This window comes from Vulpes lagopus, chromosome 11, assembly GCF_018345385.1.
Source record: "Vulpes lagopus strain Blue_001 chromosome 11, ASM1834538v1, whole genome shotgun sequence".
NCBI lineage: Eukaryota > Metazoa > Chordata > Mammalia > Carnivora > Canidae > Vulpes > Vulpes lagopus.
The window spans coordinates 46,232,284-46,256,171 of NC_054834.1; the positions used below are offsets into that span (position 1 = coordinate 46,232,284).

A 23,888-nucleotide genomic window follows, 5' to 3' on the forward strand; every position below is an offset into this window, starting at 1 on the left:
AGACTATATGATACAGTTTATACAAAATGTCCAGGAAAGAGACAGGAAGCAGACTAGTGCCTGCCTGGAGAAGATGATGGGAATAGGGTTGTTTCATTTTTTTTAAGGCAGACTATAAACCAGTTAGACAGGTGGGTAAGCACATAGGTAGATAAACCAAAGGACAGAAAAGAAATAGTAGGGTACTTGTCATCATTTTACTTCTGAGGAAAAACTGTTCTCTTTTTTTTCTTTCTCTTTTTCTTTCTTACTTCCAGGTTTCCAGAATAGTTTAGCAAAATTCCCTTTTTTTATGCTTAGGAATTTTGTGTGAGCTTCTGGGTCATATGAGTTGATTCATATCAGTTTTTTGCTCTGCTGTCCCTAGGCAATATAATAGCCAAACTAATTATAAGACTATTCAGGTGGAGCCTTCCTATAACCAAAGAGAAGAACTGTTTAATAATATATATTTCTGCGAAGGAGTTTTTTTTTTACTTTATTACAGTAATATGCATTTGAAAATATAAACAATTCATACTTAACTTTTATACTTCAGTAGAAAATAAAGGAAGAAGGAAGATAAATTACATATTTTAAGGATTCAAATGTTAAAGGCTTACTATATTTTGCATAACTATACATTAAAAGTCAGTCCCTGTTCATAGGCAAAATGTCCATTTCATAACTCAGATAAATATTATCTTCACCTAAACTAGTAAAGTCTCCTACTCTGCTTCCTTCTCTTCAATTTGTTCTTTTTTTTTAATATGACCTATTCATCAGGGCCATATTCACAGTCTTTAAACAGAGGTTAGAGGGGCACAAGGTGGCTCAGCTGGTTAAGCATCCAACTCTTGATTTCCGCTCAGGTCATGATCTCAGGGCTGTGAGATCAAGTCCCACCTTATGCTTAAGATTCTCTCTCTCTTTCTTCCAGAACCCCTCACTTCCTCTGTGGGTGCACGCTCTCTCTCTCTCTCTCTCTGTCTCTCTGTCTCTCTCTCTCTCTCAAAAAAAAAAAAGAAAATTAATTAGCTAATTGATTTTTAGAAGTTTGGATATGTCAATCCCAAGTTTAAAAAGGCATTGGATTCTTACAATTTACGATCACTGTCGGGTGCCCATGGGTGCTAGGAACAGCCTCATGTGGGGAACGGAGCGGGGTGGGGGCGCGGGCTAGGCCTTCCCCGAGCCTTCCCCGAGCACCTCGCGACCCGGGGCCTACCGCAGGTGCATGCAGGCACCCCGGGCCAGGGCGGCCTCCTGACCAAGGACCTCTGTGCAAGGGAGTTCGAGGCTCTGCAGGGACGCTTTTAGAACTCAAAGGGCTGCAGGCCCATCGGGGCAAGTGGCAGGCGAGGAGGAGTGGGTTTTTCTGCCTCATGTGTGAGACTTCGAGTTAGAGTAAGACGGTGAAGCAACAATGAAGGCCACGGCAGACCAAAAGAAAAAAAAAAAAAGATCACTCTCTAATTCATGGTGTGATAGATTATTATAATAGCTGCCAATAATCAAGACTTCCTATGTTCATGCCTGTTTGCAAGATATTGCTTTACTTCCCATCAAAAGTGAAATCTAGTTCTCCATGTCCTTGCATTTGAACAGCCTAATAACTTATTTTGGCAACAGAATAATATATAGAAATGATGGTGGGTGGATCACAGAGCATGGATCTTAGAAGACCCTGAAGCTCTTGTTCTTGATGTCCGAGAAGTCTGCATTACCATGTTGTAAAGCAGCCTGGTACAACCCACCAAAGGATGAGAGGCCATGTGGAAAAAACCCAAAATGTCCCAACTGACAGCCAGCATCAACTGCTAGACATGAGAGTAGGGCTATCTTGGATGCTCCATCTTCTATCAGGCTATCACATGACTAAAGCCAAGAGTAACCGCAAGTGAGACAGCAGAAAAACTGCCAACCACAGAACTGTGAGAAACAACAAATTGTGCTGTTTTAAGACACTACTTTTTAGGTGGCTTGTTACTTGGCAATAGATATGTGGGGTATGTACAGACTTAATTAGACTCCAGCATCTGGATCTAATCTGGTTTTTTTCAAACTTTGCTCTCACTTTATCTCCCCTTCACATACTATTTGGATGGTTTACCTACCATAATCTTTACCCTCTATATCGACTTTTCCCAACTGAAAGCCCTCTCTCTGCAACAGCTACTGAGATTCCCATTTTTTTGAAGCCTACCTCAAAAATGATCTCCCTCATGAAGACTTCATTGAATCTCAAGATCAAGGAATTCCTAGAAGTTCCTTCTGAATTCCTAGATATGAGTTCATATCTCATATAGGTAAACTTTCATAATAATATCTATTTTTAAAGTTTAATATTTATCACTCCAGCTCAACTACTGACACTACTGACACTATTTACACTTTATATGCTTATTTCCTATTTGTGCACTCGGCACAAAGTTCAGAGTAGTCACTCATTAACTGCTGAATGAACAAAAGAACACCTGCTTAAACCACAGTCAAATAATAAATGCAAACAAACAAACCCCAGAGAGCATTTCATTCTTATGCTTCTGTTTTTTATTACTATATAACAAACTCCCCAAAACTCAGTAGCTTAAAATCATAACAATTTATCATTTTGCATGATTCCATGTGGTAGGTGGGAAGTTTCTCTGGTTTTCTTGGGCTCACTCATGTGTCTACATTGAGCTAGAAGTCTGGCTAGAATGAAAAATCCAAGATGGCCTCACTCCTGTGCCAAATGGACAATGTTCACTGTTGTCTGTATGCCTTGCTTTGTTATTCTACGCGTGACCATTCATCCTCCAATAGATTCAATCTGCTACCTTACTTTCTCAGGGCAAATTATGGTAATTGAAAGCCCTCTTAAGACCTACCTTTTTCTGCCACATTGTATTTACCAAAGCAAGTCACAAGATCGGCACAGATTGGAGGGGTGTGGAAATAGACTCCATCTCCCCATAAGAGGAGCTACAGAATTTTGTGATGTTTTTTAATCTATCAAAGCATACAAGTGAAAATATTTATCACAACCTACATATATCTTAATAAATTTTGTTGAATAAATCATGTTACAGTCCAAGATATTTAATTGCCTTGACACAACTGTAAATTCATGCTTGCAATCATTTTTGTGATCCTTAAGTAAAACACCATTTTACTTGACCTAGAAAAGTCATGTGAACCTTTCACATATTTATCAATATCACACTTAAGATTCAAGACTGATATACCTTAATATTCACTAGATCAATATGAAAATGGAGATACCCACACCAGCTGTTTCATGCTTGGTATTATTATACAAAAACAAAGCTTAACACTTTAAGGACTAATAAAGGTAAATACACTGAAATACTTTTAGAGTTTCTCTCTGATTTTGAATAGGCCGGTCAACCAGTTTCATTTAGGTCTCATTTAATGGGCCACTGCTTACGTCCATGGATAGCAATGTCATTGCATTTCAAAAAATACTATTGCTAACATGCCTTCTGAGTCAATAAATATTTTTGTGGTAAATAAATAAATTTAGTTCCTTCTTCCCAAAAGAAAATAGGATGGAGAGTATTTAAATATCTAGCCTAAGAAAAGAGTAATTCTTTTCTGTTATAGATCAAATCTTGTTCCCTCTCTGTTCATAACTCTAAATGCCCTTTTATCATATTCAGAATAAAATTCAAAAGCCCCTGGCTCTTCTTGGACCTCGTCTTCTAAGACCAGCTCCTAACTCACTGCCCTCCAGCCACATTAGCCTCACTGCTATTCCTGAAATGTGCCAAGTGTCACTCAAATCTTCTTTCAACTTCCTCCGTTTATCTCTAATATCTCCAATGTCCAAACAGAATCCTAAACTTCTTCTCTAAATTTGCTCCTCTCAAATTCTTCAAATCAAATGGTGGCAAATACAGCTTTCTTGTTGATTAGGTCACAATCCTAGAGTTATCCTTGACTTTTCTATTTCTTTCACAACCCCCAGCCAAATCCTTAGCAAACTCCACTGTTTCTAGCTTCAAAACATAACCAAAATCCACTATCACTATCACCACTGCTATTTCAATGATCCTTGCCATCATATTGTCTGCCCTCACTGTAGTAAATACTCCCATCCTTCTCCCAGCGGCCTATCACCATCATGCCAGTTTTCCTATGACAACTACTTAACATATTACTTTTCAAGCCTTCAAGCCTATACTGATCATCATATATACTCCTATCTTCCTTGTTCTGTTCTGTTTAATAAAAAAAAAAAGTTTTAGTCATGTGTAGGGTTTGCTGTTCATTTTCTATAACCCTCTATATGAATGGAGATCTATGAGGAAAGAAATTCACACGCTTTCTTCAACCTTGTTGCCTGAGCACCTAAGATAGTGCCAAGTACATAAAATGCTCCTGATCTCCATTGCCATATTTAAGTCACCAAGCCATGTAGCCTGTTTAGATATAAACTAAATACAATTTATTAATTTTTAAAAAGCACCCAAAATATTTATCAGGCCACTACCTTAACTGTAGAATCTAATCTTTTTTTTTTTTTAATTTAAATTCAATTTGCCAACATACAGTATAACACCCAGTGCTCATCCCATCAAGTGCCCTCCTCGGGGCCCATTATCCAGTTACTCCAACCCCCCACCCACCTCCCCTTCCACAACCTTTTGTTTGTTTCCCAGAGTTAGGAGTCCCTCATGGTTTGTCTCCCTCTCTACTTTTTCCCACTCAGTTCCCCTCCTTTCCCTTATAATCCCTTTCACTATTTCTCATATTGTGGAATCTAATCTAATTAAGTGGCAACACTAAATACTTCTGTGTCAAAGAAGGCAGGTGCAATATTCCATAAATCTATTGACTTCCCTATCACCTTTTAATCAATATCACTTGAAATATTCAAGCACCATAACCAAGCAAATTGGGTTTTACTCTCTAGAAATTAGTATTTCTAACTCTAGCATTTGTTTCTATTAGTACTTAAACGATATGATAAATGAAAAATTTGGAAAATTGAAATGCATTGACTAACTTATTGAAACTCATTCTGCTTGTGTAATATACAAGTAAATCGTGTAACTAAAAATTTGTTTTTATAAAATCAAATTGAATATTCAAATATAAAAGTTGTGCTTATTTAATCTCATTAATTATAAATTCTGTCACTAATGTATTTAAAAATTATTTGAGTTATTTAAGTTTGTTAAATTTATTTATTAATCAAAAACTTCACTTGAAATACCATTCATGACACTGTTAGTGAATATTGCATACTTTACTACTAAGCTCAAGCAGGTTAGTTATAGAACTGTCATAATTTGAAAAAGTATTTAGCTTCTGTTTTATAAAAGAAACCAACTACTGTCAATATTAGACAGAGATCTACTGACAATAACTATACAATCTGGACTCCATTGTCACTTTCACATAAATTTCTGCAACTACTTCCCTTTTTCTCCCTTATATTTATGTAAAGAATCATGTCACTTAAAGAGTAGAAATAGTTTAGAAGGAAATTTTGCAGAAGTTTGCATTAGCTTTAAAAACTATAAATAGAATACTCACATTATTTAAGAAAAAAAAGTTTTTCAAACCTCATTAAATCATAAAAATTAGATTTAAAGAGTATTTTTGAAAAGTACTTATTTCATGTTTTAATTTTATAAAAGCGAATACTAAGACATGGAGAAGTTTAATGAAAAGGCTGAGACTGGACTATTCTGATCATATTATATGGCTATAGCATCATTTCCTCATACCATTACAGAGTATCTATTGGCAACATGTGGAGAATATTAAGAGTATCTGCTAACTTATTACATACTATTTGGTTATAGTAACACATTTAGCAATGTTTTGTAGTTAAGAAACATAAAAATGTGTATTACTGCTCTATGTCAATCATTCAACTAAGAAATAATTTTAGATTATTCAAATAAGCTATCTTTCCAAACAATTCATTTACTTTTATGAAGGAATAGAAAAAGTACTATCTTCAGTGTCAACTACACTTCATTTTAAAAAACTGTATCTTCAGAATAGATACATAGATAGCTTACTATTACTTTATTATATCATTCTAAAAGCTAAGACAAAAAAAAAAAGCTAAGACAGTTTTAGCATTGAAATAATCTTGATTTGCATTATGCATAAACATTAATATTTCACTTATATGTTGGCTATTTTTCCTAGAACTGTGAATGCTACAACACGCTATATAAGGATTTGAAGCTATTCAGTGATTATAATCCATTTTAATATAGATTGTTATCTTATTTCATTCACAGATGTCTTTGGAGCCATTATTGAACAAAAACTGCCTCCTCTCCCTGATTATATTTGATGAATTTCAGTTAATTATTATTTTGTGTCTATACCCAAAAGTGATTTCAATGATGGATACAGATTTTCTGATAAACTAAATCCAAGAATGTGCTCAAATACACCACATTCATAATCAAAAAACCCTATTTTGTCTTATCATAAGAGATACATCTTTTCAGTTCAAAGACTAAGTTAAACTAAATTATATCCTGAATTGAAAGTAGTGGAAAAACTGAATAATGAAGAATTTTAAAATAATCATACCTGGTAAATAGAAGTAAACACTTTTATATTTAAATTTTATACTAATCAAATTTAATATTGTTTCGTGACTGGACAATAATCTAAAAAACAAAAAATGTCTTGCTTAAATGCTTGCTTTTAATGGATATCTAATTGTAATGAAAAGTTTTTAAAGTTTTATTTATTTATCTGAGAGAAAAAGAGAGAGAGCATGAGCAGGGGGGAAGAGCAGAGAGAGAGGTACAAGCAGACTCTACGCTGAACATGGAGCCTGACACAGAAGTCAATCTCTTGACCCTGAGATCATGACTGAGCCAAAACCAAGTCACATGAACTCACGGAGTCACCCAGGCACCCCTAATTGCAACATAAACTTTATTACCCTGTACTGTCTTCCTAAATATTTGAAATTTAATAATTTACTTCAACTTAAGATCGAAAAAATGAACGAATATCCCACCGAGTTCTATTTATCTTTTTGTTTAGTTAAAATGCATAAAAGTTACTCAAATTCATTTATAGTGGTTGACTTTGTTTTTGCTTTTGTTTTTAAAAGATTTTATTTATTTATTCATGAGAGAGAAAGAGACAGAGACAGAGAGCGAGAGAGAGAGGCAGAGACACAGGCAGAGGGAGAAGCAGGCTCCATGCAAGGAGTCTGATGTGGGACTCCATCCCAGGTCTGCAGGATCAGGCCCTGGACTGAAGGCGGCGCTAAACCACTGAGCCACCCGGGCTGCCCGAGGTAGTGGTTGACTTTGAAATAGAAAGTTGCAAATTAATATAATTGTCTTATAATTTCTCTTTTATAGAAATAACTGTAGATTTTTAATAAGAAGAATTGATTTCTATAAAACCAATAGGTGCTATAAAACATAAATGCTTTATAATGGAAAAAGGGTAACTTAATATCAAAAAGGTAGGTCATGTTTATTCCTATAAATACCTTTATTGATGGTTTAGCAGCGTCAAGCACTGTACTATATGAGAGAGATGCAGAAATGAATACAATACCATAATCTACATTAAAAAGCTTCTAAAATCTAAAGTGAATGATTTTCACCCCACCTTTATAATACTACTAATAATACCATAAATTAATAAACATTTCATTTATAACTTGATTAATGATAACTTAGGTAAATTGCTTAAGCTTTTTAAATTTTATCCTTCTCAACTGGAAAGTAAATGCAATAATATTAACTTCTTCATTTAGTTATTAGGAGAATAAAATGAACTAATAATGCTAACTGAAATGCCTGACACATAACAATGCTCAATGAATTCAGTAATAATTGTTATTTAAATTCCATCCCTAGCATAAAAGAAATAAAAGCACAAAAATGAGTCAAATATAAGAATGAGCTATCTACACAAAATAGATATAAAGCCTTTGTTTTGCATTTGACAAAAAAATTAATTTACTATGAATAATATAGTCAGGGACTATGGAGAAAGAAATAGGAACAACAAAGTAGCAAGTCTGTTCCTCTTAGCTATGGATTTGGTAACAGTTATTAGCAACAGAAAATTATTCATGAGTTAATGAGAATCAGTGTAATTTTTCCACTCTTTTCTGAACCCTGCAACTCTCAACTCCTTTGGAAGTGGAAAGACAGACAAGTTAGGAGGGTTTCACAAAGAAAAGTTAGGCAATTTGCAAGATAAACTCCTAATCTTTAACTATGTACAAAAAGCACAGTCAGGTTGATATTAGCTGACCTTTGGAGGGTTCACTATTACCATTTACCGAAACTGACAACTAATTCTTGGTAATGGAGGGGGGGGGGGGGGCAGGGGCGGGGGAGATTAAGCCACTATTTCTAAGCCAAAATGTCAATAATAGGCTAGTGAAATGTTTTTAAAAGGGTTACTTAACCCTGAGAATGCTTGAATGAAAGAATTTTTATGCAATTATGTAAAAGACTGCATATATGTATGTATGTATGTATGTATATATTTATATAGTTCACTGACCTAGGTAACTACTAAGTAATATCATTATAGGTAATATTCATGATTTAAATGTTAAAATACTAGTATTTGTGAGGGGAGAAGAATACTAACAAAATTTTCTCTTTTTCTATTATTTTACACAAATACTCATACTCACTGTTATTTAAATAAATATCTAATTTTACATAGCATGAGTTTTCTGTTTTTTGAAGATTAAATATACCTATTTCTGAAACTATGTATCTTGGGAAGCAGAGAATTCTTGCCATGCATGTGTCTATGTTTTTGCAAAGTTGTGGTTCACTCTCTCAGCTTAAACTAGACTTTCAAAACTATTTCACAGAGCCACTTCTCACTTAAATTGTAGTTTAGTTTTATGACTATCCATTTGTGATAATGTCTTTTAAAAATTACTGTTAAAAAAATTACTGTTAAGGAATAAAAATCCTTTTGGAATGTTATGACATGGTACTTTGGCAAGATTTTCTAAATCAAAGTAGACAAGCACTTAAACTTACAGACTAAAGGACAAAATATGTCCTTAAATACCTATGTAGAACTTGATCACAAAAGAAATATAAATGTGGAAAATGCCCTTGGGAATTACATATCACCTAATATTTTCACAATCAAAATAGGAAAAAATATTGACTAAGTAACTAGAACCATGTGAAATAAATGTCGTTTTTCAGAAATAAAATGTTTTATTTAGTTTTCTGTCTTTTATTTAAGATTTTATTTATTTATTTAGAGTGCAAGGGGTGGGGGGCAGGAAGGACAGAAGGATGGAGAGAAAAAAATCTCAAGCAGACTCTCTGCTGAGTGTGGAGCCCCACGCAGGGCTTGCTCACAGTCTTGAGATCATGACCCAAGCTGAAATCAAGAGTCAGATGCTTAATTGAATGAGCCACCCAGGCAACCATGGTTTTCAACCAGTATTTGTAGATTTTCCCATACGACCTATAGACATCAGGAGATAAAGGCAATGGATATCATGATATACGATAAAAAAATATTAGGAAAAATTTCGTAGGCAGAAAGAGGTGAAAATTATTTCATTTTTGAAGATGTTGTATTTATCATTCTTGTAAGATACATATATACAATCCAATGCAATAATGTATTTTAATAATATATACCTATAATAAGCCATTCTTACACTTCTTTGGTAGAGCTTATTTGATGATATATTTTTTTATGGTTCCAGTTGTTTTAGTCCTAAAAAATACTAATTTGCTAATATGAGATAAATGATAAGTTATTAGTATGATTCGACTCCTATCTTTAAGATAATTAATATTTAGTAAGTACCTTTCTCTTTTTAGATATTTTATTTTGTATTGCTTTAGTTTTTACTGTAAACTTTTGGTTTTAGCCTGGCAATTTACTACTATAGAATTTTTATAACCATCTCTTCAAAGTGACCTTGGTCTATGGTTCTGTATCTCAATATATGTTCCTTGAAGCACCAATATGGCACTGTATCTGGTTAGCCAATTAGTAACTGACTTGTGTTGCACAGTTGTATATCCTGGGATTATAAAATCTCTGTAACCATCTGTATAAAGAACAATGTATCATTAAACTTGTATTTATAGGGGGAAAAAATTGGCAACTCTGGTTAAACATTTACTTATTTAGTGAAATACATTTCAGATTGTTTTAATGACTTAATGTTTATTGTGGATCTCTGAGAATGGAATAATTTTCAAAGGATTAGCCAAACATACCTTCCAAAATTCTTAGTTTTGATAGAGTTATCTCAAATGTTTAGGATTTTATGAACTAAACTATAAGAACATTAACGCAGAATTTGTGTTTTGTCTGAGTGCTTCAGAATCACAGTTTAGCTTAATCATTCAATGATTTGGGTAACTTTTATCTTTGCCCATGCCCTGAGTTACACTGCCTTAGATTAACTGTTCATTAAAAGAATTTAACAGTGAAACTGTCAGGCCCTGAAGTTTTTTTCTTTCTCTTAATGGAAATCAAAACATGATTTTTAAAAGCACTCCACATGTATGTTAATCTCAATTTAATATTGATTATAAATATCTAAATGTACATTTTAGAATGACCTGCAATTCCTTCCACAGATCCACAAGAATAAATGAGCCTCAACTATCATTCATTGGTCTTTACTGACTTACTACAAATCTAAACTTTGAACATATATGGCAAAGTTTATGAATATAGGCCCACAGCAGTCGTACTGAGTCCTGGATAAAAAGAGAAGAAGCTTCCTCTCTCTGCTGACAAAGAAACTAAGAAAATAGGAAAAAATTTTTCATAAGCACTGTGATTATTTGAAATGTGGATCACCAAATTGAGCATGCCATATGGAAAGAAGAACTCCAAACTGTATCTCATTAAAAAGAATTTAAAATTCTACTTTTTTTCTTAACTAGAATACTGTTAAGTATCACTAAGGATAATTTTAGTTAAAGAAACTATTCAACCACTTATGCAAAAACCATAACCACATTAATAAAAATAAAAGGATCAGGCCCCATTCTGTACTAAATACATAGAGCCACGGTATATATATCATATCAAGCATTAAAGTTTTAATTACTTTTAGAAGTAAAAAAAAAACTAATATAAAATATCAATTTCCTAAGTAGGAAATTCACTTCACTTTAAGTAAGTAGTCCTCCAGTAGGAAAAGCTAATGACTTAGTTTACATATTGTTAATTTTTTTTTTCCTGGGACACCAGGGTGGCTCAGTGGTTGAAGGCTCTGCCTTTGGCTCAGGGCAGGATCCTACAGTTCCACATTGGGCTCCCTCACTCTCCCTCTGCCTATGTCCCGGTCTCTGTCTCTGTCTCTGTCTCTCTCTCTTTCTCTCTCTCATGAATAAATAAAATCTTTAAAAACTATTTTATTTTCCTGACTCACCTAGTAAAAGAAGGATCACCAGAGTATATGAGATAGAAATTATCTAAGGCTACACAACTATAAGTTGTGGTAAGTTTTCTTTCTTCTATTAAACACTTCAATTAAAAATAAATAAATAAATAATAAAAATACAAATAAATAAATAAATAATACAAATAAAAAAATAAATCCTCAATTAAAAGGATTCCATACTGTCCATTACCATTCTTATTCAATATATTTCTCTTAACAAAATTACATTAAATTGTAGCTTATTACATTTCCTCTCCTTTCATATTAGTGATTTAAACAAAATAAAAGCATCTGCCGAACAGTCTTTGTAAATTACTCAGACTCATCAGCCTATGGGCCATTACTATGATAATGTGTGCAGATGGAAGTAGGGTTTTTTTTCGTTCATATTAGGAAATATGGAAGTATAATCATGTAGTGTTTTGTTCTCAGTTCCTCAGGTTGTATGCTGCACTGAACATGTATTCATATTCATCCATAATCATTTAGCAAGAATTGTGTCCTGGATCTCAGTGTAAAATGTATATTCTACTATGAACTGTGAAGGAAGTAGACAAAGAAATAAGGCAGTATTTCTTACTACAGATGAATAAAACAGATTAAACTAGGTAAAAATAAAGAGACAAAAACTATTAGAGTCAAAAATACTGGGGATTTGGCATCCCTGGGTGGCGCAGCGGTTTGGCGCCTGCCTTTGGCCCAGGGCGCGATCCTGGAGACCCGGGATCGAATCCCACATCGGGCTCCCGGTGCATGGAGCCTGCTTCTCCCTCTGCCTGTGTCTCTGCCTCTCTCTCTCTCTGTGACTATCATAAATAAATAAAAATTTAAAAAATAAAAAAATAAAAAAAAATACTGGGGATTCCTGGGTGGCTCAGCAGTTTAGCGCCTGCCTTCAGCTCAGGGCTTGATCCTGGAGTCCCGAGATCAAGTCCCACATCAGGCTCCTTGCATGGAGCCTGCTTCTCCCTCTGCCTATGTCTCTGCCTCTCTCTCTCTCTGTCTCATGTGTTTCTCATGAATAAATAAATAAAATCTTTAAAAAAAATACTAACATGGTATAGTCAAGAAACAAGTAAATCATGATCATGTTCTTCTTTTAACTCTCATTTTAGAAGGGTCTAAATATAAGAAATGAACCCCTTACGTAGGAAAAATGGAAACCTGTATCACCAGCAGAAAGCTATTATATTTTCATATTTTTAAAACAAAATAACATGGATAAGACAGTAACTAAAGACAATGTGGTATTTAATCATCTTACATTTCTGTTAATACATAAAAACATATTTTATCTCTACTTCTTGCTTCTTAGAAAACCTATGATTTTTCTCTCCTGAATCTCCAATAAAGTGCTTGTGATTTTATTTATGCTCTTTTGTAGATTGTATGCATTTGAAAAAGTTTAACATTTACTTGCTCACCTATTTATTGAGTATTACTACATAGTAGGCACAGAATCAGGTACCAAGGAAGATAATGGTATAGAAAAGCTGGAATGATTGCTTTCCTGATGGGAATCAGAATCCAGTGGAAGAGACAGAAAATGGTGAATAATATAGATATGCATAAATTTACAAAGGAGAGCGCTCCCTGCCCTCTGTCAGGCTATCCTTTCCTATAATTGAAAATTTGACCTAATCATGTAGATTGGGCTTCACTCGCAAATTGATATTTACATTAACATAAAAAAAAATACACGAAGTCAGATTTTATACCCCAGAGAAAAAAGATAAAGTATTCTAAGGAGGAGAGGGTTAGTGTGATGAGAGCAATAGGGTAAAAACAGGAGGGCTCCTGAGCAGAGGAAAAATTAAGAATGTGAGATGTAAATGAAAAGATGGGGAGAGCCTGGAGCATACAGGAAATTTATGAAATATTAAGAAGATTTGTGTTCCTGTTTCCCAAGACACATGGGAAATTTTCAACAAGCATTTACAAGAGGGAACACAATTATATTTACATTTCACAAAGGTCACTCTGGTTGCCATGAGATGAATGGTTTGGAGTGAAACCAGAGTCAAACTACATAAACCAGTTATATAGCAGTTATTCTAAAGAGGTTAAAATAGTTTAGATGAGTGAAGTGATGTCTGAGAGGGACAGAGGTGGGTAGACTTGCAGGATATTTAGGAGGTAAAATCTAGGGGATTTGTTGATTTCATATTTTGTCACAGAACAGGAGCCACGGAGTGCCTAGTGGCTCAGTGGTTGAGCATCTGCCTTTGGCTCAGGTCCTGATCCCAGGGTCCTGGAATTGAGTCCCACATCAGGCTCCTCAGAGGGTGCTGCTTCTCTCTCCTCTGTCTCTGTCTCTGTCTCTCTCTCTCTCTCTGTGTGTCTCTCATGAATAAATAAATAAAATCTAAACATACACATACACACACACACACACACACACACACACACACAAGGTGTTTAAGAATGATTCCATTCTTTGGAACTGCCCCCAGAGAATGGACAACAGTTATTATTTCAGACATGTGGACAACTTTAGGAGAAAATCGCATAACTTTTCCTTTGGACATACTTACATTCAAGAATCTAAGAGGGTATGTCACAGAAACAACTGAATATAAAAGATGTAATTACAACCATAAAAAGTGGCCTAAGACAATTTGTTAGCACACAATTATCAGATTCTTTGTGGTACGTATTTTTATAACCTCCAATGTAAAGAGAAAAAGTGAAGGCATCAGAACCTACTCTCCAACAGTTTTGTGACCAAACTTTATATGCAGAAAGCAAGTCATAAAGCAAATTCTGCTACACAAAACACTTATTCATCCTTGTTGGGTAAGATCAAAGAGTTTCATGTTCTTTCTGTGAATAACAACAAACAACAAACACACTGAAAGAAAGGTTCATACAAAAAAAGAAAGAAAGAAAGAAAGAAAGAAAAAAAGAAAGAAAGAGAAAGAAAGAAAGAAAGAAAGAAAGAAAGAGAAAGAAAGAAAGAGAAAGAAAGAAAGAAAAAGAAAGAAAAAGAAGAAAGAAAGAAGGAAAGAAAGAAAGAAAGAAAGAAGAAAGAAAGAAGAAAGAAAGAAAGAAAGAAAGAAGAAAGAAAGAAAGAAAGAAAGAAAGAAAGAAAGAAAGAAAAAAAGAAAGAAAGAAAATATACTACAGGCAGGTCCAGCTCATGGATGGGCTGGTGGAATCAGACAGCAGAATCCTCTGTTAAGTGAGAAAAAGCTTGAAAGGTTTCAAGACCCATGTCACCCCTCCCTGAAAGGTTAGGCTTGGTTATTTTTCAAGAGTAGAAAAACCAAATGATACTTTCTGGTCAACTATATACCTTGAAAAATAATGTTAATTCCACTTTTGCTAATTTTTAAGGATTCAGACACAAAAAAATGATGCTTGAAACTGATTATTTATTTATTTGAGAATCAGAAAACATAACCAGGTGGAGAGGGAGAAGCAAACTCTGCACTAAGCAAGGACACGGATGGGAAGCTTGAACCAAGGACCTTGAGATCAAGACCTGAGCTAAAGGCAGACACTTAACTGACTGAGCCACCCAGGTACCCCATTCCCCCTACTCTTAAGTGAGCCCTCACATAAGAGCAATCAATCACAATTCTGTGTTCTGACACATTTCTGTGTTCAGTCTCCATGTGTCTGCATTGTTTGTTTGTTTATGTGTTTGTTTTAAGATTTTCCATGTATTTATTTGAGAGAGAGAGGTGAGAAAGCCCAAGGTGGAGCAGAGGGGGTGGGAGAGGGACAAGCGGACTTTGCCCTAAGTGAAGAGCCCAATGACAAACTCAATCCCAAGACCCTGAGATTATGATCTGAACTAAAACCAATAGTCAGATGTTTAACAGATTGAGCCACCTTGGTGCTCCTGTGTCTGAGTTTTTTCTTTACTTCTGATTTTGGGATGTAGTTTCATTTAATAAGCAAACAAAAACACACCCAGGATCTAGTTTATTTTTGTTTTGTTGTTTTTGTTGTCTTTTATTTTTCTATCTTCTTTTCTTTACTGGATAAAAAGACAAAACATAGAAATTCACCCCCACAAAAAAAAAAAAACAAAAAACAAACATGAGGTAGTAATCACAGTCAGGGATTTCATCAATACAGATATAAAGAAGATGTCTGAATTAAAATTTAAAACACCAATTATAAGGATACTAGGTCGGTTTGAAAAAGGCATAGAAGACACTAGAGAACCCCTTACTATAGATATAAAAGAACTAAAATATCTAGTCAGGCTGAAATGCTATAACCAAGGTGCAGGCCCAAGTGGAGGCCATAAAAATGAGGATGAATGAAGTAGGAAACCAAATCAGTGATATAGAGGATAAAATTATGAAAACTAATGAAGCTGAAAAGAAGAGGGAAAGGAAACTATTAGATGGAGGGAAGGTAGACCTAGGGAACTCAACAATTCCATTAAGTGAAATAGTATATGTTTTATAAGAGTGTCAGAAAAAGAGAAGGAAAAGGGGGCAGAAGGTTGACTTGAACAAATTAGACCTGAGAACTTCCCTAATCTCAGTTAAGAAACAGACATGCAAGCCCAAGAGACTCAGAGAACTCCCCTCAAAATCAACAAAAGGAGGTCAACACCAGGACATATTATAGTGACACATGCAAATTACAAAGAAAAAGAGAAAATCCTGAAAGCAGCTTGGGGAAAGAGATCCATAACCTACAAGGGTAGACATATAAAACTGGAAGCAGACCTGTCCACAGAAAACTAGCAGGCAAGAAAGGACTAGCCTGATATACTCAAGGTGCTGAATGGGAAAAATACACAGCCAACAATACTTTATCCAGCAAGGCTATGATTCAGAATAGAAGGAGAGATAAAGACACTCCAAGACAAAAAATTCAGGACTTCCTGAATACTAAACCAACCCTGCAAGAAATATTAAAGGTGATCCTTTGAACAGAAAAAGAGTCCAAAAGTAACAAAGACTAGAAAGAAACAGAAACAATCTATAGGAACAGTGATTTCACAAGTAATAAAATGACACTAAATTCGTATCTTTCAATAATTACTCTAAATGTAATTAGACTAAATGTTCCAATCAAAACACATACAGTTATCAGAATGTTTTTTTTTTAAAAAAAGACCCACTGATATGCTTCCTAAAAGAGACTCATTTTAGACCCAAAGACACCTCTAGATTGTGATTAAGTTGTGGAGAACCATTCATCATGCCAACGGACATCAAAAGAAACCTAAAGTAGCCATTCTTATATCAGACAAACTATATTTTATTTTTTTCTAAGATTTTTATTTATTTATTTATTTAATTTATTTATTTATTTGAGAAAGAGCACAAGGAGTGCAAGAGAGAGAGTGTGTATGTGTGCACACAAACAGGGGTGAGGGACAAAAGGAGAAGGAGGCTCCTTCCTGAATAAGAAGCCCAATGTTGGGCTCAATCCCAAGATCCTAGGGTCATGACGTAAGCTGAAGGCAGATGCTTAACTGACTAAGCAACCCAGGTGCCCTTCAGGCAAACTAGGTTTTAAACCAAAGACTGTAATAGAGGATGAAGAAGGACACTATATAATAATAAGGAAGTCTATCCAAAAAAAAAATCTAACAATTACAAATCTTTATGCTCCTAACTTGTGAGCAGCCAAATATATAAATCAATTAATAAGAAACTTAAGGAATCTCATTGATAATATTACAATAATAAGGGACCTTAGGGATGCCAGGATGGCTCAGCTGTTAAGCTCTACTTTCAGTTCAGGGCGTGATCCCAGAGTTCAGAGATCGAGTCCCATATTGAGCTCTCTGAGGGGGGCCTGCTTCTCCCTCTGCATATGTCTCTGCCTCTCTCTCTCTCTCCTTGTGTGTCTCTCATGAATAAATAAATAAAATCTTTTAAAAAAGCAATAATAGGGAACTTTAACACCTCATTCACAGCAATGGACAGATTATCTAAGAAGAAAGTCTACAAGGTAGCAAGGGCTTTGAATGCCACAGTGGACTAGATGGACTTAATAGATATATTCACAGGATTCCATCCTATAGCACCAGAATATACATTCTTTTCAAGTTTCACTTGGAACATTCTCCAGAAGAAATTACATACTGGGTCACAAATCAGGGCTCAACAACTACAAAAAGATTGAGATCATACTATGCATATTTTCAGAGCACAATGCTATGAAACTAAAAGTCAACCACAAGGAAAAATTTAGAAACACCACAAATACATACAAGTTAAAGAGCATCCTATTAAATAATAAAGGAGTTCACCAGAAAATTAAAGAAGTTTTTTTTTAAATAAATGGAAGCTGGGGTGGCCCCGATGGCTTAGTGGTTTAGCGCCGCCTTCAGCCCAGGGCATGATCTTGGAGGCCGGGGATCGAGCCCCACGTCAGGCCCCTGCATGGAGTCTGCTTCTCCCTCTGCCTGTGTCTCTGCCTCCCTCTCTCTCTCTCTGTTTCTAATAAATAAATAAAATATTTAAAATAAATAAATAAATATAAAAATACATGGAAACAAATGAAAATGAAAACATGATAGTCCAATACCTTTGGGATGCAACTAAAGCAGTCCTAAGAGTTAAGTATATAATAGTAATACAGGTCTTCCTCTAAAAGCAAGAAAAGTCTCAAATATACAACCTCACCTTAGCTAAAGGAGCTGGAAAAACAACAGCAAATAAAGCCTAAATGCAGCACGAGAAGGGAAATAATAAAGATTACAGCAGAAATCAATAACATAGAAATTTTAAAAAACTAGTAGAACAGATCAACAAAACGAGGAGCTGGTTCTTTGAAAAAACTGACAAAATTGATAAGCCCTGAGGCAGACTTATCCAAAAGAAAAAGAAAGGACTCAAATAAATAAAATCATGAATGAAAGAGGAGAGATCACAACCAACACCTCAAAAATACAAACAATTATAAGAGAATATTAGGAACAATTACATGCCAACAAATTAGGCAACCTGGATGAAATGGATAAATTCCTAGAAACATATAAACTACCAAAACTGAATCAAAAAGAAAGAGAAAATCTGAAGACTCCTAAGCAGCAAAGAAATTGAATCAGTAATCAAAAATCTTTCAAAAAACAAGAGTCCAGGACTGGGTGGATTCCCAGGGGAATTCTACCAAACATTTAAAGAAGAATTAATACCTATTTTTCTGTTCCAAAACTGTTCCCAAAAATAGAAATGGAAGGAAAACTTCCAAATTTATTCTATGAGGCCAGCATTACCTTGATTCCAAAATCAAAGACTCCACCATGAAAAGGAAAAGTAGAGACCAATACCCTTGATGAACATGGATGCAAAATTCTCAACAAGATACTAGCTAATTGAAACCAACAGTACATTAAAAGCATTATTCACCATGACCAGGTGGGATTTATTCCTGAGCTGCAGGGGTCATTCAATATCTGCAAATCAATCAAAGTGATACATCACATTAATACAAGAAAGGATATGAACCATATGATCCTCTCAATAGATGCTGAAAAAGCATCTGACAAAATACAGCATCCTTTCTTGATTAAAACTCTCAAGAAATCAGGGATAGAGGAAACTTACTTCAACGTCACAAAGACCATATGTGAAAGACTCATAGCTAATATCATCCTTTTTGGGAGAAAATGGAGAGTTTTTCTCCTAAAATCAGAACAAGACAGGAATGTCCATTCTCACCACTGTTGTTCAACATAATACTAGAAGTCCTAGCCTCAGCAATCACACAACAAAAAGAAATAAAAGCTATCCAAATTGACAAGGAAGAAGTCAAACTTTCTCATTCATTGCAGACAACATGATATTCTATATAGAAAACCTAAAGACTCCACCAAAAAAATTGCTAGACCTGATACAGGAATTCAGCAAAGTCACAGGATATAAAGTTAACGCAGAGAAATCTTCTGCATTTCAATACACCTGTAATGAAGCAGCAGAAAAAGAAATTAAGGAATTGATCTCATTACAATTGCACCAAAAACCATAAAATACCTAGAAATAAGCCTAACCAAAGAGGGAAAAGATCTGTACTCGAAAAACTATAGAACACTCATGAAAGTAACTAAGGAAGACACCAAGAAATGGAAAAACATTCCATGCTCATGGATTGTAAGAACAAATATTGTTAAAATGTGTATGCTACTCAAAGCAATCTAAACATTCAGCAAACCTTATCAAAATAACATGAGCATTTCACAGAACTAGAACAAACAATTCTAAAATTTGTATGGAACTAGAAAAGACCCCAAACAGCCAAAATAATGTTGAAAAGGGAAAGTAAAGCTGGAGGTATCACAATTCCAGACTTCAAGCTGTACTACAAAGCCGTAGTCATCAAGACAGTATGGTACTAGCACAGAAACAGACACATAGATCAATGGAACAGAATGAGAACCCAGAAATGGACCCACAAGTATATAGTTAACTAATCTTTGACAAAGCAGGAAAGAATGCCCAATGGAAAACAAAAAAGTCTCTTCAACAAATGGTGTTGGAAAAAATTGGACAGCTGTGCATAGAAGAATGAAACTGGACTACTTTCTTACCCCATACACAAAAATAAATTCAAAATGGATGAAAGACCTATGTGTGAGACAGGAATCCATCAAAATCCTACTTCATTTTTTTTCTTTATTTATTTATGATAGTCACAGAGAGAGAGAGAGGGGGGGGCAGAGACACAGGCAGAGGGAGAAGCAGGCTCCATGCACCGGGAGCCCGACGCAGGATTCGATCCCGGGTTTCCAGGCTCGCGCCCTGGGCCAAAGGCAGGCGCCAAACCACTGCGCCACCCAGGGATCCCCATCAAAATCCTAAAGGAGAACACAGGCTGCAACCTCTCTGACCTCACCACAGCAACTTCTTACTAGACAGGTCTCCAAGGGATAAGGGATGAAAAAGCAAAAAGAAATTACTGGGACTTCATCAGGATAAAAATTTTTGCACAGAAAGGAAAAGAATCAATACAACTAAAAGGCAACCTACAGAATGGGAGAAGAACATTTTCAAATAATATATCGGATAAGGTCTAGTATCTAAAATCTATAAAGAACTTACCAAATCCAACACCCAAAAAAACAAAAAATCAGAAATGGGCAAAAGATATAAACAGACATTGACTAACAGACACATGAAAAAATGCTCAACATCACTTATAATCAGGGAAATACAAATCAAAACCACAATAAGATACCACTTCACACCGGTCAGAATGGCTAAAATGAACAACTCAGAAAACAATGACATTCATAAGGATGCAGAGAAAGGGGTACCCTTGTACAGTGTTGATGGGAATGCCAACTAGTGCACACACTGTGGAAAACAGTATGGAAGTGCCTCAAAAAGTTAAAAATAGAACTACCCTATCACTCAGCAATTACTCTATGAGGCATTTATCCAAGGATACAAATATGTGATTTGAAGGGGCACATGCACCCCAACATTTATAACAGCAATGTCCACAATTGCCAAAACACGTAAAGAACCCAAATGTCTATTGACAGATTAAAGAATAAAGAAGATGTGGAATATATACACAATGGAATATTACTCAGCCATAAAAAGAATGAAATCTTGCCATTTGCAATGATATAGGTGGCAGGAGAGGGTGTTACACGAAGTGAAATAAGTCAGATACAGACAAATACCATCTGATTTCACTCATACGTGAAATTTAAGAGACTAAACAGATGAACATAGGGGAAGCGGAAGAAAAATAAATTAAGATCAAAACAGAGAAGAAGGCAAACCATAAGACACTCTACGATAGAGAACAAACTGAAGGTTGCTGGAGGTAAAGTGGGTGAGGGGATGGGATAACTGGGTTAAGGCGTTAAGGGGGACACTTGGATATAATGAGAACTGGGTATTATATGCAACTGATGAATTATTAAATTCTACCTCTGAAACTAATAGTACACTGTATGTTACCAAATTGAATTTAAACTAAAATTTTAAAAACTGTTTTTTATCTGCTTTTGTGTGTACACACACCTAGTAGTGTCTCACATGCCCACACACATGCTCATAACCTCCAAGCACATGTAAATGATTTTTCATGTAAACTGTTCTGACTTTAATATGTGGAAATATTAAGTAATATTTAATACTGGATTATAGGAAATATTACTGGTTTTCTGAAACCCCCCATGATATCAGAGATCCTTTCTAAACATATCTAAACATATCTACTTCATTCCTAGTAATAGAATAATAAAATAAGGTCAATTCTATTCTAGGTCAATAGTTTCACAAATCATATACCTTTCTCCTCCCTTTTTAAAGGTTTGATTTTCAAAAACAATCCAAAAAAAGCACAATATCTATTTTGCTTTCTTCTTTATTTGCACTTCTTCCTAACCATTAGTTTACCTAAAATACAGAAGTATTCTCAATAGGAAAAGCTTCATAATCAAGTTATGAACAGTTCAGTAAGCTACCCATTACAAAGAAGAATTTTGCATAAAAAATCCAAGTGTGAAACATTACTTTAGTACCATATGGCTAAAATATAGCCTTTAAAGTAAGACAAATAAGGGGAAATGAGGCCAGTGAAGTAGGCAGGGACAGATTATAAATCACTTTATACAACACTAAAGAGTCTATATTATCCTGAAGACACAAATGAAAAACTTTAGGCAAGAGGATGGATGAAGTGATCAAATCGAACAAAAAAAAGTCTGCTGATAACCCTGAATGGTTACTCCTCCTCCAAACAGCAACCATATTTACACTAGACTCTAAGTCTCCAGGCTGACAAATCACCTTAAGACATTACCCATGCAAATCATCTAAGTGAAGTTACAGCTGTGAGCCGAGACCATAATGGATGTAAAAGAGCTGCAAAATTCAGTTCTCAAGCATTTTCTAAGTTGTGAGCTCTTGCCTGTCTGTCATTTACTCTTTTTTGCTTGAACTTTTTTTATCTGATACAACTCATGAAGGTGAAGTACCTAGCCAATAAAATACTAGCTTTATACACGAGTAATTCCCATTATATATTTAAAGGATGCACTTATATAGAGATAATAAAAATAACATGTATATAACTGAATTTCCCCAGAAAAAGGTTTGATTTAGCAATACGTTTCTACATTACTTTTTTACTTATCAAGAAATTAGTAAGATGACGAGTATAAGAGCCAAAATGGGCCACTTTGACATGTGTAGTACTTTGCGCTAAAGACAATGGGAGACTGTGGGCTTTAGAGAAACTTTTGCTCCTCCCTCAACTACACAGAAAAATCCAAAGCAGGGGGCAGGGGGTCTTTCCCAAAATAAGAGTTTACTAGGGATAAGTTTTATCAAAGTAACTCATTTCTATGGCAAGACAAATATTTGCTTACCAAACATTCACTCTTTTTTATCTTCTGTGAAATGTATTCCTTTCCTTTGAAGTTCCAGAGCTCTATCCCCTTCTCCTTAGTTCAGAATGACTAGACCTTAGTTCATATTGCCTGTCTTTGGAAATTCCATGTCTATATGGATTCCCTGTACCTACTAAAGTGAATTTGATTTTCTCCTGCTAATCTATCTCATGTCAATTTGATTCTTAGTTCAGCTAGAAGGACATAGAAGGGGACAGGACATTCTTGCCCCTCAACCACACTTATTTATATATGGTTGTTCATGTGAAATATGAAATGGCACCAATTAAATATCAGCTAATTGAAGCTGATCTATACTCATTTAACGTGTCCCCACACACATGCATTGCTAGTTGCTACACATAACAAAACCAAAGCTTAATATTTGGTCTCTAGTTAACAATTTCTGGAAATCATATAAAGCACAAAATAAAACTTGACTTTATTCTTTCCCAAATGGTCCAAATTTAATTAGCCACTAAAATAAAAGAGAACATACAGCTTACCATGTTACTTCACATTGTAAGGAATGGGAATTACTCACCTAGCAAAAGTAACTCTTATTTTTACATAATAATTTACGCAAGTCCAGCTTTTAAAATGTAATACTAATATGTCATGTTCATTCACAGAAAATTTTTGCAATAATGAATTCACATTTACTTTAGTATTTAAACACTGCTTAAAATCAATTGAAAAATTTCCTACTTCTAAGAGATGGCTAAGTGAACATATGCCTATTTCATACAGTATAATATTCAGATAATTCTGTAATATACAAATATAACCATATGTAAGAACACTCTTGAAAAGTATCTGATCAATTCTTTTGGTTATTCAACTAACATTTCCATTGACGTTGCATTTAATCGCTCATAAGCTAATGTCAAATAGACCAGTATCTATGTAGAATAGTCTCCTAGGTAAATAATCATCCTTCCTTTTTACTGGAAATTACAACTGTTTTCCTGATCAATGATATTTGTCCAAAGAGCAGTTTTGGGAGGTCAATGACACATTCTAAACTAAAGAAATTTACTGGAAAATATTATTTGTGTTGCCATTTACTTAATACATATTTTGCTCCTATGGCTTCGATTTAAAAAAAAATCTGTTAAGAGCTTACCATGTCAGATTATTTATACTCAAAAAAATTAAACTGGG

At 34.8% G+C, this 23,888-nt stretch overlaps 1 protein-coding gene across 14 annotated transcripts in view; it reads right to left on the minus strand.

The window, feature by feature from the left end:
- KCNT2 (potassium sodium-activated channel subfamily T member 2) overlaps positions 1-23,888 on the minus strand; it is a 409,501-nt gene that overhangs the window by 198,844 nt on the left and 186,769 nt on the right. The window lies entirely within an intron of this gene.